The sequence below is a fragment of the Cupressus sempervirens genome, unplaced genomic scaffold (assembly GCF_028749045.1).
Source record: "Cupressus sempervirens isolate cs-2001-9-10 unplaced genomic scaffold, ASM2874904v1 CseChr00c100005_01, whole genome shotgun sequence".
NCBI lineage: Eukaryota > Viridiplantae > Streptophyta > Pinopsida > Cupressales > Cupressaceae > Cupressus > Cupressus sempervirens.
Genome location: NW_028322203.1, coordinates 2,590,479 through 2,605,362, shown reverse-complemented (window position 1 = coordinate 2,605,362; position 14,884 = coordinate 2,590,479). Strand labels below are relative to the sequence as shown.

The 14,884-nt window shown below is 32.1% G+C and overlaps 1 pseudogene; it reads right to left on the bottom strand.

Annotated features, from left to right (window-relative positions):
• LOC149527929 (uncharacterized) overlaps positions 1–10,095 on the bottom strand; it is a 137,873-nt pseudogene extending 127,778 nt beyond the window's left edge.
• Between the last annotated feature and the right edge of the window lie 4,789 nt (positions 10,096–14,884).

The following is a 14,884-nucleotide window of genomic DNA, read 5'->3' as shown; positions in this document are numbered from 1 at the left end:
AGTACAGAGGACGATCAAAAAATATTAAGAGAGTACCATTTCTATATGAGTGATAATAAACTTCATTCATCTGAGTTTGTTCAATATTGTTTCAAGTTCTTTTATGATAATTTAAAACAAAGACAAATTCAAATGACACAACATTGGATATGGTCAGATAATTGTACATGACAATTCAAGAATGCTAGAATGTTCTATTTGTTGAGTAGGACACATAGGCAAACTAATATCCAACATGTGTGAAGTTTTTTTGAGGTTGGACATGGTAAAGGAGAACATGATGGTGTTGGTGCATGCGTGAAGAGAGCCCTTAGTAGAGAGCAATTAAAATTTGAGGAAAAAGCCAAATTCAAAAATGCACATGAGATTGTCGAATGGTGTAACAAATATTTATACATAGGATCAAGTCAGAACTCTACAATCAAACATTTCTTCTACCTAGTTGAAGAGAAGAATATCCTTTCAAGATATGACTGTGATACAATTAGTGGGTCAACTAAATGGCATTCATTTAGGAGTTCAGATTCTAAAACTTGGATTATATGGACTAGGGAGCTTGCTTTTTTTTGGTCAGTTTTGTCTTGCAAGTGAATGGGAAGAATGTGAGAATACAGAATGGGTTGAAGATTGGAAACAAAAATCATTAGCACCTACTGACACACATTTTCAAGATGATATAGTAAATGAAGGCTAGAATGTTACTTTTGCATCAAAATACTATGGTCATATTTCAGACCTCATACAACCTGGTATGCATAATTAAATTATATTTTGTTGTGATCATGCTTCAATTTATATTATTTATTTATGTACATGTCATTAATATAATTCAAGTACATGTCTTTAATATATTATTTATATATGTACACATGTGATTAAAGTGTTTATGTACTTTATCTTATCTTGTAGGACATGTTTGTGTTGTTATTGCACCTAATGATAACGATGAACATACTGAGTATTGGCTAACTAGATGTGTGGAACCTAAGAAAAAATTGATATGTCATCTAGTAGATGATGATGGTTTTGAGTATCCAAATGGGTCTGTCATTGTACCTAGCACGTGGCTACGTACATACCTAACAAGAAGAAATGGTTTACCAGCATTTGAAGACTACCAATATGAAAAGAATATTTTACACTATTCTCATTTGGTTGTGGCAATGAATATCGAATTAGAAAGATACAAAGGGAGACTCGCCAATAAGGTATTATGGACAATTTCAATGGACGAGCACAAGACAATCATAGATGCATTGCAAAAGAGAGAGGATGCAGATGGTACAGTGGGTTGACTACATTTAAATCAAACACATATAAGTTTTTTCTTTATTGTACTATTTTTATATATGTACTTATATAATTTAATTACATGAATGTATGCATTTTCAATAGCAAATTAGAGAACTTATATATACCTCTTATTTAGGTCTTAGTTACAATTTATGCAAATTTAAATGTTAAGGTGGATCAAACATCAACATCTTGTGTAATTACACATAGTGAGTACATACAAATTACACATATTTACATAGTTTAGATAGCTCATATTAATTTATGCTTTTATTAACATGTGTTTTTGTTTTACAATTTTATTTTATAGGATCTCATTTGAAACATGTTGTAAACATTTAAAAATAGGAGTTTACTTCTATTTGAAAGTTAAAGGTGCGCACTTGATATTATAAATTAATTTTCAATTCAAGTAATGACCTCCTATTTTTTTCCATTACTTTTACATTCAAACATGTTTAAATTAATGTTTGTATATAAATAGTTAAAATTATTAAAATTATTGTTCATGTACCATATACTTACAAAATGTGTCATAACACGAATAAAATATGTCACAATAAAGAAAATAGTTCATACATACAACATGATAACATAATAATATATACTACATACACTAGCATGATAAGAAGTCATAAAAAAATAGTACATGGTTTAACATGTCATAACATGATCTATGAAGTCAAAAAACACATATAATACAATTAACTGTCCTAATAGAAAGTGTATCAAAATAAACAATATGTGTCATAAAAACACAATCTAAAGGTGCCAAAAAGATCTAATCTATCTTATCTGTAGTCCTCTTTAGTCCATGTGAAGAGGACTTGAATGGATCATCCTATGTAACATGAGTTGTCTCTTCATGTGGGACACCCCATAAGGCAGATGGATCATCCTGTGTAACATGAGGTGTCTCATCATGTACATGCTTAATTGAAAGAGGTTTCAAAATCTAGCTTGCGAATAAATTAAATATTCACTACATAATAAAAATAATACCACATGAGATGGGTGTCCCTCTGTAATGGGAGGAGGTGCACTATGAAAGCTACCAAATGTGGTAGTGGTGAGGTCCTGTAATTTACAATACATACATTTTTAAAATTTGATATAGAGCATAATGAACTATGTATGTACATGAATCACAATACTGATCTCAAAGGATGATGTATGTACCTCCATCTGGCTTAGTCCCGTACTCTCAGCAACACTCATGGTGACATAGTCCTAAAATTATGGATACATAAACGTTGAGTCAAAATTATATATACATGAATTACAAAGTATGTAAACTAAAAAGTACATAATTTGTACACTACATTTTTTATAAACTATAAAAACATGTATATGTCTCATACTTGAGTAGTAGCCAATGTCACAGATGTGTCTAAAGATATGCTACCACACTGATCATCGACATGTCTCACATGGTCAAAAGATGGAGTCAAAAATAAACTATACTGAGGCCTATATGGATAAGTACGACCCATCTCCTATTCGTAAAACTAAAACACATAAAATTATACACATGAATCAAAGTTGAAGATTATAAGTTAATAACAATGTACATACATAAAAATAGTACAAATTATTTGTCTGGAGTCAAAAGTTCATACTGTAGGTATTTGAGGCTGTGCCTTAGTGGTCAATGGATCAAGACCTGTACTGACATCAAACTATGTAGCAGCTGACATTCTATACAAAATTAGATAAAAAGAACATATGCGCACATGTTATTAAATTCAAGTTCGAATGTATATTATTTATAGTGTAATTCAAAGTGCATACTATATGAGGGAAGCCAACGTTTGTAGGTCTTGAAAAAAGATTATATTGCCTCCTAGGAGGAATATTATCATCCATCCTTTGTTATTTCAAAATCAACATACATTAATATGGTTAATACAATTACACATGTATGTAGAAAGTAAATAATTATGTACTTTATTTAAATTTTGATTAAAATTTTACTTGCTACTCCTAACTATCTCCAAGCTCTCCCTGCATGAGCTCAACAAATGATGCCACATCAATATCATCACTACCATCACCATGGGCAGAATATGTATCATCATTAAAATCAGCATCCTCAGCATAATGCTCATCATGTGCCACATCAACATCACTCTGGGGGCATCTCCATATATCTCCACAACTAGTACACATGTGTCCAAGTGGACGAATATCTCTCGCTTGTGTCTACTGCTCTACTAAATTGCCCGAAAGTGCACTCAATGAGGTAAGAGCATATGACACTACTCGATGATGATGTGGCACTAGGACAACTAGTACGGGAAGAGGTACAAGAGGCTAAGGTCATATGTGATTCCTCATTCTATTGCTCAGCTTTGCCCCAAGCCTATCCTAGGGCATCCCTCCACCAACCCCCTAAAATGATCTAATAGCAAAATAATTGGGTTTCAAACCCAATTCAAATTCATCCCATAGCTTCCTAAGGAAGTAAATAAGCACCTCTTGATTTGTGTGTGGTGGATGGTCAAATACCATCCACCACCACTCCCAAAAGTGTGCTGATATACATGGATGTGTGCACCATCTAATAGAAATGTGAGGCTTCTTCTCACTAATCTCATCACCCATCTTAGGGTTTACAAAATATCTTGTAAAATATTGTTTAACTATTTTCAGCTTACGGACCTCTCTATAGGATAGGTCATCATAATAAAATGCATGCATGTTTTGCCTCCATAATCTAAAACTATCAATATCAGAATCCAAATGTTGTATAGAGTGAATGAAACCTTGCATGCTATCTATAAGGTGTAGTAGGTGAGGAGGGGGGTGGGCCTTGCGCCTAATAATCTCAATATCTCACATGAGGTTGCTAAGATTATGCCTCATGCTCTCTCACATATCATTTGTGGTAGGTGCTGGAGGAGGACTAGGTTGTCGTGGAGGTGGGGGTGGAGTTGGAGGTGGAGATGAAAAGGACAGAGGCGGGGGTCGGGGAGGGGGAGGGGGTGGGGATGGGTCCATCAAATATAATCTGCATATATGTTTAAACAACATAAAAAACCACAAAATTACTATTTAATAAAATAAATCTAAAATATCAATTATATAAATGCACAGATCTTTAAAACCATATCAATTAAATAAATAAAGTTAAACACTTAAAAGTAAACTTTAATGTTAAGGCTAATTGAACATTATACCAAATTTAAGCCTAATCATAAAATAATACTCCAAAAAACTATATTAATAAATCAACTTAAATGTGAATTCTAAAAATATCTTATATAAATATGTTTATGATTATGCCTTAGCAAATTTGTATGATTAAGGTTCAATATTTAAACAATTAGGATTAAACATATAAAAAAGATTGTGGTTTGGGTTAGGATTGAACATATTATAATAACACACATAAGTAGCCTTTCAGATGGTGACATCTACAGGGAAATGTGTTGGTTTCCAATAATTGAATAAATAACTCTTTAAGTAGACTTAAATAACCCTTTAAGTAGTTATGCTTCTAGTAGGTGTAGATGGTACATCTTTATCTGTGTGTCTCTGTTATAAGGAGGAACTAGAAATTTGGTTTTTATGTTAGATATGAACCTGTTTTGTCTATGCAAGTTCAAGGGAACATGTTTTTGATATTAAGGAAAAGGATGTGAAAGTGCCCAATAGTTTAACCATTGTGTTGTTATGCACCAAGCCCCTTTATTTTAAGTACTTTAATTTAAAAACTGTAAAGTTTCTGCTAATTCCTTATCTCTGAATCATAGTCTTTAAATTTTGAGAATGGTATTCTAAGAATTCTGAATATTGATGAAGTTGATCCCTATTTTAATTGTAGATCCAATAATGAATATTCAACCTTTGATTATGAGGGAGTATCTCTGATATAAATCATAGGATATAGATGCTTAGGGAGCAGACTTTGTTGTAACTATGTGTCCTTAATCTGCATCTATAACCTCCCAATATATCCTTCCTAAAGGGTATGTCCCTCAAAGGGACTTAACCCTTCCTAAACTAGCACTTAACTAAACTTCCTCTATGTCGGCAACTTTGGGAAGACAAATCAATAACACCTAACTAACTATGTGCTAGTTTAGTTAAGAATCATATTATTGCTTCATGAGAAGTCACCGTCTCCTAGGAAGAGTTATATATATAATATACTGCTAGTTTAGAGATATATTATCATAAGAAGAGGAAGTACGGTCTATACTATCAGACCTATAAGTTATCTGGTTAATATTCTTAACACTCCCTCTTAACCTTATAATCCTACAAAGAGATATTATATCTAGCAACACCATTATAGATGAATAAGCAAGAATTAATACTCTATATCTATCTGTTTCTTCTTAGTAAGTGTTATCATAGAACACATGATACAAAGTCATATTACTAATCTTATTATATGACAAATCACTGCTACTAGTGATATTATACAAGATAAATTTGAAGAGTAATCTCTTCATTTATCCAAGGTGTGATTTCATAGAACCTGATATTTCTATATCACAACAAGATCCTAAGTTTTAAGATCTACCAGAATATAGGATAAACCCAGAGAATACTACGATTCTTCCTTTATCCAATTTGTGACCCATGAACATAACAATATCAACATCACAATATGATCTAAAACTCATCTAGATCTTATAGTAAAATCTATTGTTTAGAACATTAGCTAAGAGATCATCATCTCTCATAATGTCTTTTATGCAAGTGTTCATTATCTCAGAGATCATCACCTCTTAAATAATGAATACAAATGGTGAAGCCCATAACAATCAATAGCCTGACAAATAAAATCATTTTATTAATAATTTGAAAAATACAAATGAATTACATTTCAACCATACCGAGCCTTCTCGTGAAGTGGTCTATCTTTACTCTAGATAGAGGTTTGGTGAGAATATTTGCTGTCTAATCTACAGTGCAAATGTATTCCAGTTTTAAAATTTTTTTGTCTCCCATATCTCTTACATAATGGTAAGGAATTTCAATATGTTTGGACCTAGATCATGGAAAACTGGATTCATTGAAAGCTTGAAGGAACTCTGATTATCACAATGAATAATTGTAGGATTCATGGCTTGCCCAAATAATCCTACACGTAACTTCCTTAGCCAGACTGCTTGTCAAGAGGCCATTGCTATTGCAATGTATTTGACTTCTATGGAACTCTGAGCTACTGAAGACTGCTTTCTGCACATCCAAGATATCATAGTTGATCCTAAACTGAAACAACATCCTGAAGTAGTTTTTCTGTCTTTAACACTTCCACCCCAATCTGAAATTTAAAGAAAATTTCTCATATTTGAGTCCAAAATTAAGAGTGCCTTGTAAGTATCTCATAAAGTGTTTAACTGCAACTAGGTGAATCTCCTTTGGTTTACACATAAACTAACTTAAGGCATTAATTGCATAGCAAATATATGGTCTTGTATTTACTAAGTACATAAGGGACCCAATCATCTTTCTGTAGAGAGTAGAATCTATAGAAGGTGATTCTGCTGCTACTTCTTTAAGTTTATGTAAATTAGTTTCCATTGGAGAAGACATTGACTTGAAATTTCACATTCCAAATCTCTTTAAAATATCTAATGTGTACTTCCCTTGATTAAGTATGATACTGTCAAAATTTTGTCATACTTCCAATCCTAGGAAATAATGGAGAAGCCCCAAGTCTTTCATCTCAAATTCTCTAGTTAGATCTTTCTTGCACTGATCTATAAGATGATCATCACCTGTGATTAATAAATCATCAACATACAATATCAGAATTACCATATCATCTTTATCTCTTTTATAATATAAGTTTGGATCAGCTTCATTCTTGAAGAATCCTAAGCCGGTGAGATATTTATCAATTATTTTATACCAAGCCCTAGGATCCTGTTTAAGCCCATAAATAGCTTTCTTGAGCTTGCAAACAAAAAGGTTAAGATCATGAGTTTCAAATCCTTTGAGTTGCTCCAGATATACTTCTTCTATAATCTTTCCATTTAGGAATGTTGTTTTTACATCCATCTGATGTACCTTCCATCCCTTTGATGTGGCAATTGCTAATATTGCTCTTAGGGAGGTATATTTGGCAATAGAAGCAAAGATTTCTTCATAATCAATCCCTTCTTTCTGAGAAAATACTCCAGCTACAAATCTGGCTTTATACTTCTCAATACTACCATCAACTACATGCTTTATTTTATATATCCACTTGGAAGAAACAATAGATTTTCTTTTAGGTCTTGGAACAATTTCCCAAACATCATTTTTCATAATAGATTGGTATTCTTTTGTCATAGCTTCTTTCCAAGCTGTATGTTTAATAGCGTCAAAAGGATTGGTTGGTTCTAATTTGGATAAATCACTCATGTTTTCTATATAAGTAATGCCCCGCCAAGGGATCCAAAAGAATTAACCTAAAGTTACTAAGTTTGCTAAACATTTTTTTTTTTAAAGTAAGAAAGTACAACATACACATCAAACACTTAGTAGTGGAAGCAATAACATGTAATCATCGACAAACATACATTGTAAGTTACATTTCTTAAAGATCCCAAGACGTTGAGTCATGTTTAAAATTTAATTAAATCTAAGTCTAACAACTATCACATACATATGAAAGAATAATCAGAAAGTCCCATGTCCATAATATACATTTGTTCCGAATGCCTCTCGGCAAATTAATTCGGAATGCTCAATCATCCACTGTACATGTCACAGGGTATGAAAGGCTTAAAAGAATATACATATGTAAAGATAAAGATACAACATCCTCAAATCCATGATACAAAGTACAGTAAAAATATATGAAACTATTCCCATACATGATACATCCATACATCCACAATGATAAAACATCTATCATAAAATCTAACCGTCCATCATAATAATCCAAGAACATAGTGAAGGTAAATGCCAATCACAAAAAACTCTAGCCACGGTGACCACGGAACGGATCTCAATGGTAAGAGTAAAAGCACTACCACCCGACCGCGTGGAACCTAAATGGTCCACTTCCACCGCGCTAAGGAGATAGTCTCAAGTCCCAAATAGGATAACAAAACCTATAATCATAAATACTCTCTAAGTCCAGGAAATCCTATAAGTATGCTAACTCAAAGGTTCCTAAAAAGATTGACATCTAAATCCCAGAGGTACCACAAGACACGTAGGAAACCTAATATGCAAGTGGGAAAGTGTCATCGCAAAAGTCATGTAGAAGTTACCCGAGCAATCCCTTAGGAATCCCAGTTCCCTACTGATCCTACGGCCACTAGTATCCTCTCGTACTGAGGAGGCCTACTATGGAATGCAAGGTCGTAACCAAGCGTTCTCTCTACCCCATCCTAGTTTGTACTAGCACTCAAGGCATGGGAGAGAACATACAATTATCTTGTTAGGTTCATTTTCTCTCATTTAGTGTAAATGTTTTCACTTATTAAAAATGACTTACAATGGGTTTCTCAAGGCAGCCTCTTAGGGCTCCGACCCCCATTGCAAGCCACTTCTCGACTCTACACATAGATAACCTACCCTAGGCTCATGAAATCATAAATCAAAGAATCATAATAAAACCACCTCAGTCCTATACAAGCAACTGAAAAACATCATAAAAGATAATCCACAAAATTACATCAGTTCTTCATGAGCAACAGATAATATCAATTAGTAATCATATGATCACGACAGTTCTCTATCAGCAACTGAAGGCATCAATGATAAGTCACAAAATCCAATGGTTCTCCAATGAGCAACCAGAAAGTATCCCAATAGTAAATTACCATACTGATCGAAGACTCCAAAATGGTCAAGCCAACACATGACATCATCAAAAACATAAAAACCGCTTCAGTCCTTTCAAGCGACTGAAAAGCAATCCAAGTATAACTGATCGAGACTCAAAAATGGTTATCAAATATAACTAATCGAGACTCGAAAATGGTTAAGTCAAGTATCTCAAATACGTACATCTCAGCTTCACACAAGGAAATCAGAAAGCAATAACAAACAGTAAACACAATCATGTCATAGAGCACTTCATCACATTACCATGGTCGGGTTAAGAAAGATCGAGACCAAATCATCATGAGATCACATTCACAACCCCGAGCCTCTGGTAACAACCTAAACTGGTTAACGCTAAACCAACCCCAAAACATTCAAAGCACAAAGACAACATCAAAGTCTCAAAGATTGGATCTGAAAGTATATTATTTGAGTTAAGGTAAGGTTTATGTTTCAGTTTAATGTCGAATTTCAAGTAACTAAATTTTCATAACTACCCCTTACGATTAACCCATTTCTATAATAACTTCCATTAAGTCAATATTTCAAATCTACCATTTAATCAATTAACATTCATTATTAATTAATTTTAATTAAACTAATTTTAATTAAATTAATCAATAATCATTTGTTCCAATTACTTATTTTAATCTATCCATTAATTGTTAATTTATTAATATTTAACCAACATTATTAATAAATTAATATTCACAAACTATGTTAAATGTATTATTATTTAACTAATCAATATTAATCAAGATTAAAATATTTATTAATTAAAATATATTAAAATTTTATAAATGGAAAATTTTAAAAAGTAATAAAATTTATACATAATAAAAAAATGAATAAATAAAAAATCCTTTAAAAAAAATATATTTTAAAGCCCGTTGGTTGAATAAGACCCTGCGGTCTGCCACAGGCCTGCGGTCGCAAGGCTTGCGATGGCAGGTAGTCTGTACCTGCCATCGCAGTACCTACGACGTAGGTACTGTCGGCTCCGTCGACAGTGGGGGTGGGCATGAAATAATTCCCTCCCCCCCACTAATAACATATGTAAATATATATATATATATAAATTTATAAATATATATATATAAATTTATAAATATATATATATATATATATATATATATAAAATTTATATATATATATATATATATATATATATATATATATATATATATATATATATATATATAAAAGCATTGAAAAATTGGTTCCCTTCTTTAAATTGATATAGAAAATATAGTCAACCATTCGAACTTCTAATTTAGAATTTCGGTATTAGATTCAACCCTTCCCATTTAAATCTTATGTGTACAGAAGTTTATTGACAAGCATCTGATAAATTCCAATATCGTAATGTTTTAACATTCATCACAGAGAATTCCAAATTTACAAACCCCAGACACGAAGAAGACAGGAAAGGATAATTATGTAATAAATCGATAATCGAAAACACAAGACCCTACCTGATCTTGATGCTATTATGCAATCTCTAAGAACTGTAAAAGAATTCGCTCCTCTCAATAACCTTCCTCTGGAAAACTTTCTTGCTATCATCTTTCTGAAATTCGCTTCCAAAAATTGTCTCTCCAAAAATTCCCGTCCAACTTCGTATATATCAAAAATGAACCCCCAAAGTTGTGATAAGCAATTTCTCCTCAAATCGGGGCACTAATTGTGCGTTTACCCGAGAAGACTCTTTGCGCAACTCAGTTAACTCCAAATTAAGCTTTATTATCTTTTCTTTTATTTTGCATTCAACTTTCATGCACATTAAAGTTGAATTATTAAATAACTTTATTTAATATTCCACTTGACTTCTATTTTAAATTAATTTATTACTTTAATCTTATGTGCACTTTTAAGAAATTAAAATAACATTATTAATTTCTATAATTTAATCTTTTAATTTAATTCTCATATTTAAACTCATGCTTAGATCATGCGATCTAGAATTCTTAATAATTTAATATCTTTCACTTTTAATTTATTTTAGAACTTAATTGATAACATATTTAATTAATTTAAATAACAATAATATTTAGCATTTATTTAAAATTGAACTCCAAATATATTATTATTAAACTAAATAAATATTATCCTGTTCTAAATTTATCTTTGAACTTTAACCTTTAAATTTAATTCTTTTATTTAATTAATTTCTCAATCAATTAAATATTAAAGATATCATATTAATTCTCCATTAAATTAAATCTTTAATTAATCTTTTTAATTAGACTTAATTAATAGAAAACACATCAAGGACTCATATAACAATATACGAAAACCCTACATAGAAAAGCATATACTAAATCAAAACAAAAAGGTTATAATCCTGAAATTACATCATTTGATGCATTTAGAGGGTACTTAACTCAGATACTTGTCCTAATTATCAATTAGGACAATTGGCTAAAGGGTTTAGGAATTGGACTTAAGAGTTTATCTCCCCTCTCTTACCATTGAGACAATGCGATAGGGTATGCTCATCCTGACAATTCAGGGAAGTCGATACCCAGTACCTACAACCTACATAAAAAATCCATGCATGTACAAACGCAATATTCTAAGCTAAACAGACAATGGCAGGAAGTGGTGCATTGTGTAGATCCCGACTAGTAGGTGACTACGACTCCCTTCCTCAACCACATCAGAAACACCATACATAAATAAAACAACACGCACACCATACACATGCAGTATGGGGTAAGTATCCATAAGAAGCACATGGAATAATAAACCATCTAACTAATCATCATCGATAATTGAAACCATTGAATAATCATCATACATGCATGAAATATAGAGTACCAAGTAATCTCATCATATAATAAACTGAGTGTAAAACAACATCTGATAATCTCTAAAATAATAATACTAATCATCAAACATAAATTGGCCTAAAAGAGTTTGGCAATGATATCAGAAATGTAGACTAGGGCAGGCACTACAATATAATTAGAGAATCTTTTAGGTCTTTTGCTTTCTTTGATTGTTCCAGAAGGTGCAACAAAGTCTTGAGCTGCCTCGACTGTTTTAATGGCCCAAAGTGGTCTTTTCTTAGAATTTTGAATTTCTTCAAAATTCAGGTTTTGAATTTCATCTTTAATTTCTCTTAAGTTCTCCCTCTGGGACCCAAATTTACTATTTCCTTTAGAACTTAGAGATAAAGGGGAAGGCTCTTCAAAACTTAGGGCTATTTTGAATGCAAGATCTTCTTCAAAAATCACATCCCTACTAAGTTCAATACTTTTCTTTCTAGGTATGAAAATCTTGTATGCCTTAGATGTTTCACTATACCCTACAAAAATACCTTTCCTCCTAGCGGGTTCCAACTTGGTTCTCTTTTCTTTTGGAACATGGATATATACAGGGCACCCAAAAATCTTAAGATGACTTATATTGGGTTTGACCTTAGTAAAAACTTCTTAAAGAGTTTTATCTCTAAGGTAAGAGTGAGGGCTTCTATTTTGAATATATACAGCCATACAAGAGGCTTCTGCCCAAAGATAATATTCTAGATTTTGATAAAAAATCATAGCTCTAGTATCTTCTATAATTTTCTTATTCTTTCTTTTTGCTACCCCATTTTGTTTTGGATTATAAGGAATAGTGTACTCACTCTTAATCCCTAATTCTTTAAAAAAAAATTTAAACAAGTCTGAGTTATATTCCCCTTCATTATCAGTTCTAAGGGTTTTAATCTTATGTCTTGAAAATTTTTCAGTTAATGTGTTGAATTCTTTGAATCTCTTTACGATTTCTTTTGATTCTTTTCATTTAAGAAGTAAATCCATGTTTTCCTAGAGAAGTCATCTATGAACAAAATGTAATACCAAAATCATCCAAGAGAAGGAATAGACATAGCTCCACATAAATCTGAATGAATTAATTCTAATACATTATTTGTTTTCCTATTACTATCATGAAATGGACTTCTGGTGTTCTTACCCAGAGCACACCCTTTGCAAATACTTGAGTGGTCTTTATTTATTTTAGGTAACTCAGTAACCATCTTCTCCATAGTTGATAGGGTTTTGAAATTTAGGTGCCCTAATATTCTATGCCATATCTCATTTATGTCTGTAGCTTCATGAATTAAGGCTTGAATAGGTCAGCTTGATTTAGTATTTAGTTCATATAAATATCTTTTTCTTTGACCAATTAAGTTTTCTTTCTTGATGGGGGAGTTCTTAGCCCAAGTTAATACTTTTCCATGCACGAATGCAACATTGTGCCTATCATCTTCAAGTGTTGTAATTGAGATTAGGTTTCTTTTAATTCTTGGTACATAGAGTACACCTTTAAGAATAAGACTATTTCTTGATTTTAGTTTCAAAGTACAATTTCCAATTCCTTCAACGGAGTGTGCTGAGGTATCACCAATGGTAACTTCACCGTTAATCTTCTCTGATAAAGAATCTAGAGTTTCTTTGTATCCTGTTATATGTCTAGAAGATCCACTATCAATTACCCATGCTTCTATAGTGTCCAAATTTTTCATACTTGAAACACTTTATTTTAGATAGCTCTTTCTTGAGTTTTCCATTCTTTTGATTTCCCTTTTTCTTCTTGAGCCCTTATAGGAGTTTGTATTAAGAACGTGAAGTTCTTCATCTTCTACTTTCAGTTTCCCTCCTTTCTTTAGTTTTCTGGATTCTTCTTGAAGACAATCATTCTTCAATCTGTTGAAGTCAGGATGTTGATCTCTTGCACTTATTCCTTGTGCAAAAGTCTCCCATGAATCTAGCAATCCATCTATAGCCATTAGTGTTAAATATAAGTCACTAATAATGGTTCCTATACTTGATAGTTCATCTCTAATGCCAACAACCCTTAGGAAGTAGGAATTCATTGATTCTCCTTTCTTTATCTAAATGTGATTTAGTTGCCTTTTTAGTGCGAGAACCCTTGTTGTATTGTTGACCTCATATGTATTTTGTAATGCATTCATCATATCAAATTTATTTTGATGTTTTGTAATCGTGGGTATGATATCATTTTTAACTCCATCTAATATGATTTGAATTGCCTTTCTATTTCCTTTGCTCCAGATAGATTTGTGAGGTTCAACTAAAGGTTGTTTGGATGCTTTCTCAACAAATTGTTTTACATCATTCTCTTCAAGAATCATCATGATTCTGAATTTCTAGGCATCAAAATGTTCCTTCCCATCAAACCTATTTGTAGGTCTGATTTTGTATGCCATTGAAGATAGGAGATTGTTGCTAGATATATACAAAGTTCGATTACTAAATTTTGCAGAGCCTAGGTTTGACTACCAGAGCTCTGATACCATGTAAAGTTTTTGCTAATTCCTGATCTCTGAATCCAACTTTTAACCCAGTCTTTAAATTCTAAGAATGTTATTCTAAGAATTTTGAATATTGATGAAGTTGATGCCTATTTTAATTGCAGATCCAATAATGAATATTCAACCTTTGATTGTGAGGGAGTATCTCTAATATAAATTGTAGGATATAGATGCTTAGTGAGCAGACTTTGTTGTAATTGAGTGTCCTTAATCTACATCTCTAACCTCCCTATATATCCTTCCTAAAGGGTATGTCCCTCAAAGGGACATAACCCTTCGTAAACTAGCACTTAACTAAACTTCCTCTAAGTCAGCAATTTTGGGAAGACGGATTAATAAGACCTAACTAACTATTTGTTAGTTTAGTTAAGCATCATATTATTGCTTCATGAGAAGTTTCCAGCTCCTAGGAAGAGTTATATATATAATATACTGCCAGTTTAGAGATATATTATCATAAGAAGAGGAAGTACGGTCTATACTATTAGA